The following is a 12256-nucleotide window of genomic DNA, read 5'->3' on the forward strand; positions in this document are numbered from 1 at the left end:
GGAAAGGGGGGAAGGGCAAGGCATGCTCATTCTAGCTATTTGTCTCCCTGTTTCCTGGACGTCTCATCAAAAATCTTCTGTACACGTCGTCTTTGGCAAAAAAGAGGCTGGGAAATAGAATCCTCAGCAGGCCATGTTGCCCCAAGGAATAAATAATGGCCCTGATATTAAGGAATGAGGGAGCCCAGGAAGTGGGTAGACAGCCAAGGAGCCTCTGCTTCTACATCGTTCTGACACAATCCTTTGAGGACTCTGAACCTCCCTGGTCCTCTTTCAAAAAAGTCCTCACTCGTGTGCCTTTTCTCCATGCCCCACATTCTTTTCTCCGATACTCCTCACGTAATCCACATTTTCCCTCCTTGTGATAGAGGCATGCACACCCATGCCCTAGTCCCATGCTCTGCCCAAACCCTCCAGCCAGGAAACAAAATGAATGTTACAAAGAGTAGGGACATTGGAGCCAGAGATGCTGGAGTTCAAATTGTGGCTCTGTGACATATTCACACATTCAGCTGCGCGACCAGCACGCTAGCTTCATACTAGAGGTTTGTAGCATAGAAGTTAACTAGTGAGATCAAAATAAACACACATAAACTCAATTTACCTTTTTCTTTGACCAGGTCTGAGACGGCTCCCTCCTCTGGCTCCTGCCTCAAGCCACCCCGTGGGGCAGCGAGGTTTACACAAGAGACTAGCAGGAGAGAGAAAGAGAGAGCACGCCAGAGGATGGCCTTTTATTGGGGAACAAGAAATTCAGGGGAAAATTCCATCCAATGAAGGTTGAGGGGGACAGCATTCCAAGGTCAGGATCAGTGATTGGTCTCAGGGTCAATGGTCAGTCACACCCCCACACGGATGGGCTCTGGCACCTAGAAAGGGTGGGGATTAGTTCTGACACAGTTTAGCCGGAACGCCTCACACCCAGTCAGGGAGGTGCCCAATCACGTGCTAGAATGGCTTCCCACAGAAGCCTATTTGCCCACCTATAAAATGTGATGATAGCACCTCTCATGGACTCAGAGGGAAGGTGAATAGACAACACCTGAATTACTTAGCTGGTGTCTGGCATTTAATAGGTGCCAAAGGAGTCAGTCTGCCTCAAGCCTTATTTTGAGTTTTTGAAAAGGTGGAAGCTTTTGCTTCTTTTACTCTTCTTTGCTGTGTATGCGAAGGGCAGGGAGTGGGGGGCACGGGTAATGGACTTCCCTTAATTTTACCCTCACAAAGTTGCTGGAAAATGTCAAACACGCAATGGTATGCACAACCTGCTTTCCCTTTGCACTTGACCTTTAAAAATCACACCTTATGACCCAAAAGAGTCATTTACCCATGGAAGATGGCAGGGCCTTAGAACCCAAGCTGTCCAGAGGTGAGGAGGCTTCTGCCAGGTCTCATAGAGAGAGGACAGTTGAGCTGGGTTTTCAATCCTGGCTTCTGTTGCCCAAATCTGCACCCTTTCTCCTCCAACAGGTGTCTTGGGTATTGAGTTCAGTTGAATATGACTGGGAAGGTTCCCGAACTGGGCAGTTTTCCAAGTCAAGGTGGCAAACACATTTTGATGAAGTGTCCTGGAGCAGGACCCAGCTGAGAGGAACCTGCCTCCTGATTTGAATAGAATCGCATGGTACGCACACAGCCTTTCCAGATAATCCTGTCCTTCTACCATGGCCCCAGAAGTCTCTGGCTGCCCTTCCCTGGACTCCAGTTCACAAACAACTGGGTGGGCGAGTGTCTCTGCCAGGGAAAGAGATCCTGGGAGGCATCTCACACTGGTACTTTGCTTGCACCTCAGACCAACTGAGTGGGAACTCTGCTTCTCAGGGAGTCTGAAGAGGCCAGGGCCAGGGAAGGGCAGGGGGTGGGCAGTGAGAGGACATACTCCAAGTGGGAAAAGTTCATACTCCAGGTCTCTGGCAGGGGATGATGGGACCCTGCTTCTCCAGCCTTATGCAGTGGAAGAGTGGGAGAGGTGTGGCTGCTGATCCACCAAGGAACATCCTCATGGCCTTTAGGGAAAGAATCTGATTTGGCAGCATCTATGAGTCAAAAAAAGTCCCTTTGTCTTGCTTGAGCCTCTGGCCCTCAAAGTTGCATGGCTCTGCAGTCTGGAAACCCAGACTTGGGCCCATTCTGGCCACACACCAACAGTGTGCTCTTGAGCAAGGTCCCAAAAGTCTCTGGATCTCTATTCCTTAGACTAAGAGGTGGGGACAACAATGATAATGAAAATGACTCAATTGATAGTAATAATAATTACTAAGCAGGGATTTGTTGTGAGGCCTATGAAAACACCATCCGTGGAAACAACACAGAAGAACATAAAGGATTATTATCTCCTTGAGGCAAATGATATAGGACTCTGAGAACAGAAGGACAACAGGATGGAGGAAAACCATGTGGTACACAGAACTGAAAGCCGTCAGCCACCTCCTCAAAACTAGTGCTAGAGGGCTGGTTTGTAGTTCAGTGATAGAGTGCCTGCCTGGCATGTGAGGCACTGAGTTTGATCCTTAGCACAACATGTAAATAATAAATAAATAAATAAATAAATAAATAAATAAATAAAAGCCTTCCTGTCCATCTAAAACTAAAAACTTAAAACAACAACAACAACAACAACAAAAACCTAGCGCTAGGAAAATCCATCGGACCCTCAAGTGGAAAAGGTTTATGTTGTTCACTTTTAAAATCTCACTGTATACTGACAGGAGAGACAAGATGCAGGGATGTATGTGAGTCAAATGAGGAAGAATGAAAACCCGTGGTGGTGGTTGCTTTGTAACCAAGTGACATGGATAAAGAAAGTACCCACTGGATCAACAAATTCTTGACATAAACTAAGGCATAGATTATGTCGGAGGCCAACACAGACTGTTATCACTGATATGCCTATGTATTGGGACATTGAGAGAATGCAATGCAATGAGGAAACTGCATTACAGTTACATGAGTCCTATTATACATGTGAACTGTGTTCCTGTTGACACTTCTGCTTTTAAGCTGACTTTGCTTAAGTCAAGTCTTTTGTGTGGGAAAGCAAAAATTCTGGCTAGGAATAATTACAAAGACCTAAAATCAGCACTACAGTGATGCTGCCACATCAATATTTATAACAGGTCAATTCACAATAGCTAAGCTATGGAACCAACCTTGGTGTCTTTCAGCAGATGAATGGATAAAGAAAATGTGATAAATACTCCCGATGAACTGTTACTCAGCCATAAAAAGAATGACTTTATTACATTTGCCTGTAAGTGGATGGACCTGCAGATTATCATGCTAAGTGAAATAAGCCAATCAAATAAACAACAACAACAATAAAGGTCAAATGTTCTCTCTGAACTGTAGATGCTAACATGCAATGGTGGGGAGAATAGAAGTTCAGTGGATTACACAAAGAGGAATGAAGGGAAGGGGAGAATGAATAGAAAAGATAGTAGACTGAATCAGACATAATTTTCCTATGTTCATACATGAGTGCAACACCAGCAAAACTCCACATCATGTACAACCACAAAATGGGATGCAAATTAGAAGAAGTTATACTCCATGTATTTTTAATATGTCAAAATATACTCTGCTGTCATGTATACCTATAAAGAGTCAGTGAAAATAAAGTTCTGGCCAAATCTGGTCCCCTGGAACGCTTGGGAATACCAAAACTACTCTCATTTATGAATGAATGGTCATAGGAAGTCATGAGCTGCTTTTTTTTTGAAGAGAGAGAGAAATTTTTAAAATATTTATTTTGTAGTTTTCGGTGGACACAACATCTTTATTTTATTTTTATGTGGGGCTGAGGATCAAACCCAGTGCCCCGTGCATGCCAGGCAAGCATGCTACCGCTTGAGCCACATTCCCAGCCCATGAGCTGCTTTTTAAACAGGAAAGGGACTAAGTAATACTGAGATCAGCAATGGAAGAAACACATTCCAGATGTTGTTTTGTGTTCTTCCCTGGCACAGATATCAGACAACATTCAGGTATTTCACTGATGTGCAGACCATGTTTCTGAGAATTTCTGGAGACTGCCAGAAACATGAAGACTTTGTTTTGAAATCACTCAGAATCTCTTGTCACCCTGGATGCCACTCAGCATATTCTCTCGTTTCTCTGCTGGTTTTAAAATTGTCAGCTGCACTGAGTTTTGAGGAAACTGTGAAGGTGGTTTGAACCAAAAAGCACTTCCAAATAACACATCTGCAAATTAATCCTCCAGGCATGCTCAAGCACCACAGAATAAAATGGAATGCAGTTAATTCCAGGGCATGAAACAAATCAGAGAACTTTCTAGACTAAGACTTAGCACATCCCAGGGGAAAAAGTCTCCTGAAGAACAAAAGTTCCTGAGTTCAGCACTTTTAAGTCTGTTCTCAGCAAGGAAGTGATGTTTAGTCTTACTTTTGAGTAACCTGGAACCACACAAAAGTGAAGAATACAAGGTTGATGTGAAGCAAATGGGATCTCATTGAAGCTGTCTTTCCTTTGCTTATTCCTCTTAATAATGGTTTGCAACATTCAAGTCCATGGGACTCAATCCTTAGTCTTCTTTTTTTGCACATTTTTCTTAAGTGATGCCATCCAACTCCTTCAACTTGTATACTATGATATTTCCTACTATTTGTATCTCCCTTTGCAACTACTGCCTTGGACTCCATTTTCTTGAAGATAAGTGCCACCTCAACAACCCCACTTCATTGTCAAATAAACATCTCAAGGTTAATCGGACCAAAATAATTCACATATTCCTTTTTATCCCCAAACTCCTGTCTTCTCCCAATAAATTTGTCTTTGGTATATTACACCAACTTTTCCTCACTTAATTTCTCAGGACAGAAATCTTGATACTATCCCCACACTTTTTCTCTCATACTCCACACCTACCCTATGCTCTACAACCTATCAATTCTACCATCAAAACATGTCTGAAATCTAAGAATGTTTTACTACCTCCTGGGCCAATGCACCTGGTTCCTCTACTTCAACTCTTGTGATGGCAATACTTAATAGACTACTCTTAACATAGCCGGGAAATTTATTATTTTGCAGAAAAGCCCATGTCCTGTCAGCACTGATTGAAAGTCTTCTAATGTTTTGTTATCTTTTGAGGGTAAAATCCAAAAGTTCTTAGCCTGCCTACATGATCTTACTCAATCTGAAATCTAGCAACTTCTCTAACATAATTTTATTCACTCTTATCTTTTCTTACTTTGCAAAAACCAAACATTCCTCCTTGCCTTTCCTCAAATAGATCAAGCACATGTTTGCCTCAGGAAGCTTGTATTTGCTTTTTCCTCATCCATGAGTTCTCCTTTCCTAGATATTTTCATGTTCTGATCTTTGTTCATATATTTGTTCACATATTGCCCTCACAGAGACTTTGTCTGATCTTCATCTAAACTTTAAAAAAGTAGATACTGTACTTTTTAGCTTATCCAATCATGAAATGAAGTATACATATCCAACTACACCTTGGCTAGAAGGCTTGCTTTGTCTAAGACATGGCTGGAGATGTGGCTCAAGTGGTAGCGTGCGGCCCGGGTTTGATCCTCAGCACCACATACAAAGATGTTGTGTCTGCCAAAAAATAAAAAAAATAAATAAAAATAAATATTAAAAATTCTCTCTCTCTCTTAAAAAAATACAAAGAGATCCTAGAAAAGTGCATATGCATTTCAAATTCATTTCTACGGATGCTTAAGCCAATTAAGAAGACCCAGTAAGCTTACCAGAGGATCAGTAACATGAGGTTCAGGGTCCTTTCCGATCCCAGACAACTACTTAGACATGTGAGTGGGACTTTGCAGCACAAGCCAGCTCCCAAACAATCCATCCATTTATTGAAGATGCCTTTGTGAAAAGATGATCCCTGCCAGGGGATTCTTGCACAAATTGTCAACACATAGAATCAACGCCATTCATTCAAATTGGTAGAAACAATACATAACATAAAATTTAGTATCTTAACCATTTACAATTGTGTATTTCAGTGATACGAAACATTTTTCTGTTTTGTGAGACATTTCCAAAACTGTTTCAACTTGCAAAACAAACAGTATACTCATGGAAATTTCCTCTTCCCACATCCCATGGAACCTACCACTGTATTTTCTAACTTATTGAACTAGACTACCTTAGATACCTCAGATATGTGGAATAATGAAGTGTTTTCCTTTAGGTGACTGACTTATTACATTTACTATAATATCATCAAATTTCATTCATGTTTGGTCATGTGACAGAACTGCTTCCTTTTTTAAGGGGAAATACTATTCTGTTGCATGCATATGTTACTTTTGTCTGTCTGCTGATGGACACTTGATTTGCTTCTACCTCTCAATGTGAATAATGCTACTATGAACATGAGTGTTCAAAAAATTTTTCAAAATCAAGCTTTCAACTCTCTGGGCATATACTTAGAGAATCTTTTCTCCATAGGTTATTGTTTAAGTTCACAAAGGCATCTTATAATAAATGGTAATTTTATTTTTCATTTAAAACAAATATTTAGTTGTAGATGAACACAATACCTTTATTTTATTTATTTTTATGTGGTGCTGAGGATCTAACCCAGTCCTTCACATGGGCTAGGCAAGTGCTCCACCACTGAGCTACAACACCAGCCCTATTTTTAATTTTTAATGAAATACCCTACCACTTTTTTTTGCCACGTATATCATGCTAAATTTACGCCAATAGTGTTCAACAATTCCAATATCTCAACATCCTCTCAACATTTGTCATTTTCTCTTTGATTGATACTTGCTGTCCTAAGGAACGTGAGATGATATCTCATTGTGTTTTTGATTTCCATTTCTCTAGTGATTAGTGAGGATGGGCGTCTTGTTTTACACATGCTGATCAGTAGATAAATATAAAATGATAAAAACTAATGTAAAATAAAATATATAAAATGAAGTAAAATATATGATTTTGGAGAAATGCCTTCTAAAATCCCTTGGCCATTTTTAAGTTTATTGTTTTGTTGCTGTTGATTTGTGCAGTCCACATATTCTAGATATTAATCCCTTTTAAGATGTATGCAAATATTTTCTCCTATTCTTAAAGCTGCATTTTCACTTCTTTGATTGTGTTCTTTGATGGACAGAAGGTTTAAAGTTTGATGTAGCCATATCTATATATTTTCTTTGTTGCCTAGGTTTTGGTGTCATATCTAAGAAATCATTGCCAAATCCAATGTCCTGCATCTTCCTGTTTTAGTCTAGAAGTTTTACATTAAGATAACGACTTTGATTCAAGTTAATTTTTGTATATTGTGTAAGGTAAGGTTTCAACTTCATTCTTTTGCACATGGTTATCCAAAATTTTAACACTATGTATTGAAGAGATTCCCCGTAATCATTGAAAGTTTTAGTACTTTGTCAAACTCTTGTGAGAGATTATTTCTAGAATATCTGTTCTACTCTACTCATCTATCTCTTTCTGTTTTAAAAATCTTTTTTAAATTTGTAGATGGACACAATAACTTTATTTTTATGTGGTGCTAGGATCAAACTCAGTGCCTCACATGTGTGAGGCAGGTGCTCTACCACTGAGCTACAGCCCCAGTCCCTCATCTATCTCTTCCTTGTTCCTCTACCATACTGTTTTGATTCCTATAGCTTTGTAATAAATTTGAAATTAGGAAGTGAAGGACATTCAACTTTGTTTTTTCCAAACTTTTTTTGGCTCTGTGTGAGTTTTAGGATGGATTTTTCTATTACTGAAAAAAAATGCCACTGGAATTTTGATAAGAGATTGCATTAAATCTGGAGATCACTTTGGATAATATGGACAATTAAAAATATTATTTAATATAATCCATGTTTGTGGAATATTTTTTATTATATTTATTCAGTGTCTTTCCTTAGTGATTCATGATTTTAATGCATAGATCTTTTACCTCCTTTTCTAAATGTACTCCTAAGTCTTTAATTTTATAAATGTGATTGTTTTCTTAATTTGTTTCTTATCATAGTTCATTGTTAGTGTCTAGAAATGCCACTGGTTTTTGTATTTTGTAACCAGAAACTGTATTGAATTTGTTTATCATTCTTAAGAGTTTTATATGGAGTCCTTGATGTTTTCTGTAGAAGACCATGCCATGAGGAAACAGATGATTTTGTCTCTTCCTTTCCTATTTGGATATCATTTCTTTCTCTTTATTGCCTAATTTCTCTAGTTAGGACTTCCAGTAGTATGTTGAATAGAAGTGGAAGGAGTTGGCATCCTTGTCTTATTTCTGATCTTAGAGGAAAATCATGTCAAGAAGACATTAGGTATTGAGATGTTCTGTTCTGTAACATGTAGATGATGGATATTATTACTTATTCCCTTCCCCTAATCTTCTTTCCTCTTCTTCAGAGTTCTTTTCAGTACTATCTGTCTCCCTCTCCCTGGTTCTTTATCTCCAGGATCTGGGCTATAAATGATCTCAGTAAGTATAAAATAAATTAATAAAAGAATGCTTATAATCAGTAATACTATGTGGTGCATAAAATTCCTCTTGATTTTCAGATACATTAATTTCAAAATGTTTTTCAAAGATCCTGAAATATTAGATCACTTCCCAATGTCATAATTATACTCCCTGGTTGTAGCACCAAGCCCAAAACTCAGATTTTCCTGAATCCACTTGTTTTATTCTGTTTCTATTATTAAAACAAAACATCTGTGACTGAGTAATTTATAAAAAGAATTAATTCATTTTTCTCACAAATCTGAAACAATAAATATGTGATCAAAGCATCATCCGATTCAGTGTCTGATGAGTGTTGCTCTCTGCTTCCAGGATGGCATCTCTTGTTGCTTCCACACATGGCTAAAGATGAAATATTGTAATCCTCTGTCCTCGTGTGTTTAAAGGCAGAAGCCCAAAAAGGGTCTAGCTATTTCCCTCCATTCTCTTTAGGAAGCAGTAATCCAATCTAAGAGGCTTGAGCTCTTGTGGCCTAATTATCTCCTAAGAAACCCCATATCTTAACAATCCTTCTATTTAGGAATATGTTTCAACAGGGATTTTGGAGGGATTGCAAAGATTCAAACCATAGCATCTGAAGAATATGATCAGTGTGATGTGAGTTGAGAAGAATTTGACCTGCTCTTATAGGTTTTGAAGAATTAGGAAGACAGCCATGAGCCAAGGAAAAAGGGTAGCCTGTAGAACTTGAATTTGTTTATCATTCTTCAGAGTTTTATATGGAGTCCTTGATGTTTTCTGTAGAAGATCATGCCATGAGGAAACAGATGATTTTTTCCTAGAAACTTCAGAAAAGAACGTGGTGCTTCCCAGGACTTTTATTTTTTTTCTCACAGGGAAACTTATTTTGGAGTTTTGAACTACAGAATTGTAAGATAATTAATATGTATTTTTAAGTCAGTAACTTTTTAGTAATTTGTTACAGCAAGAATATACAACTTTATATTACAACCTCTATTTTAAAGTTATTACATCTATGTCTTCATCTGTTTAGATCATTTTTGATGTTCTTATACATGATGTAATGTCTTATCCACAGAGTTCTTGTGTAACCTTGTTTAGGATCCTAGCTACTTTGCACACTTTTGTTTTATTATAAATTGTATAAAATAATTAAGTTGAGTTTTTTGAGGGAAGATGGGGAATGCTGATTGAGTATTTTTGCAATCCCTCCAAAATTCCTGTTGAAATATATTCCTAAATACAACAGTATTAAGATATGGGGTTTTTAGGAGATGATTAGGCCGCAATTGAGTGTTTCTAGAACATTCACTGGATTTCTTATTAGTTCTCTATTATTCTTCAGTTTTCTTCCAAGGACAATGATGATATCATCTATGTAATGGAAAAGTTTCATTTTCCTTTGTACTCCTTCTACTTCATATTTCCTTTTTTTTTTTCTTCCTGCTTTGGCCACTATATCCAATACTATTAACAAAAGATAGTAGTGACAGAAGGCATTTTTCTTTTTGTTTCTGAATTTAAAATGAAGGCATCTAAATTGTATCTGTTAATGTTTTTTTAATATTAATATCTATAAATTAATTAATTTAACAATTTTATTAATTATTAATTTATTAATGTAAATTTTATCTATTAATGATAGACTCTAAAATGACATCCCATGATCCTTGCCTTTTGTTATTCCCACATTTGTGTAATCCTCTCAATTGTGTCCCAGATTTGTGACAGGCTTTTAATGAATGTCAATGGTGATGAGATGTCCCTCTTGTTGTCATTTAACACTGTATAAGACTCTATCTTGCTAGCAACCTTACATTAGCAAATCTTCTCAATGCTTTAAGAAGTGGCTATGTTAAAGATACACACTGGAAAGAAGTATTGGGAAGACTATATGAGCTGAGGCCAATAGCCAACAGCTAGAATGAAACCTAGGTCTCCAGTCCTAACTTCACAAGGAAATGAGGGGTACTGGAAACCCAAGTGAGATTGGAAGTATATTGTTCTCTGTTTGCACTTCCAGAAAAGAATGCAGCTCAGAAGATATTTTTCAGCTTTTTGAGATCCTAAGCAGAGGACTCAGTTAAGTCAAGTCTAGACCTTGATCCACAGAAACTGTAAGCTGGTGACTATAGATAATGTTATTGAAAAAAAGGATTTTGAATGTTTTCACCATGAAGAAATGATGATTATTTGAGGAGATAGATAATTTACCCTAATTTCAATCTTATTCAATGTATATATACATGTATTGAAACATCACATGGTATCCCATAAATATAATTTTTATGTATTGTTTAAAAAATAGCAATTAGAGAAATGCAAATCAAAACTATACTGAGATTCTATATCATCCCACTCAGAATGGCAATTATTAGGAATACAAGCAACGATAAATGTTGGTGAGGATATGGGGAAAGAAGTTCACTTATACATTGCTGGTGGGATTGCAAATTGGTATAACCACTCTGTAAAGCAATATGGGAATTCCTTAGAAAACTTGGAATGGAACCACCATTTGACCCTGCTATTCTGCTCCTTGGCTTATATCCAAAGGAATTACAATCAGCATACCACAGAGACATGGCCACTTCAATGTTTATGGCAGGTTAAATTACAATATCCAAGCTGTGGAACCAACTGAGGTGCCCTACAACAAATGAATGGGTAAAGAAAATGTGGTGTATATATACACAATGGAATATTACTAAACCATAAAGAAGAATGAAATTATAGCATTTTCTGGTAAATGGATGGAACTGGAGAATATCATGCTAAGTACCCAAAAACCAAAGGCAGAATGTTCTCTCCTATATGTGGATGCTAACCCACAACAAGGGAAGATTAGAAGTTCATTGTACTAGACAAAGGGGAATGAAGGGAAGGGAGGGGTGACATAACAGGAAAGACAATAGAATGAATTGGACATATCTTTCCTATCCTCACGTATAAATACATGACCAATGTAACTCCACATCATGTACAACCACAATAATGAGATCCTAACTGGAACAAGTTATAATTATTCTATGTATATATAATATTTCAAAATATACTTCACTGTGATGTAAAAATAATAATAAAAATGATGAAAAAGAAATTTAAATTGAAAAATATGTTTTAAGCTACTGTTTGTGGCAATTTGTCACACAGAAATAGATAACTAATACAATTAAATAGAATGTTTGGTTAGTTTAATTTTTAGTATATAACATTTCCAGATTGAGGAAGTTCCTTTCTGTTTCTGGTTTGGTATGACTTTTTTTTTTTTTTTTTAACTCAGGGGTACTCAACCAGTGAGCCACATCCCCAGCCCTATTTTGTATTTGGTCTCACTGAGTTGCTTAGTGCCTTGCAATTACTGAGGCGGGCTTTGAACTCAAGATTCTCCTGTCTCAGCCTCCCAAGCCACTGGGATTACAGGCATGTGCCACCATATCCGGGTGACTTTTTTTTTAATCAAAATTATGATTTAGGGCATATAGAGTGCTTGCTCCTATATTTATTGAAAAAATATACAATTTTTATCATTGTGTTTATCAATGTAACAAATTGAATTAGAAGTTTTTGTTATTTTGAATATATTTAGATATGTTTCTAGGATGAATCACAGTTGATTACAAAATGATTCTTTTACAATTATGCTGAATTTCTTTGTCCATATTTCCTTTTCCTGAATTATTCTCATCTGGTCTTAGAGCCACAGTTCTACTGCCTTTATTAAATTTTATTTTAATGTTTACAATGATCTTAGCAATTATTTCTCCTTTTCTATTTTCTAGGGATATGAATATAAAATAGGAATTATATAATTTT

The sequence above is a fragment of the Marmota monax genome, unplaced genomic scaffold, assembly GCF_021218885.2.
Source record: "Marmota monax isolate L192 unplaced genomic scaffold, Marmota_monax_Labrador192_F-V1.1 WCK01_AAM20220418_F8-fsc00134, whole genome shotgun sequence".
Taxonomy (NCBI): Eukaryota; Metazoa; Chordata; class Mammalia; order Rodentia; family Sciuridae; genus Marmota; species Marmota monax.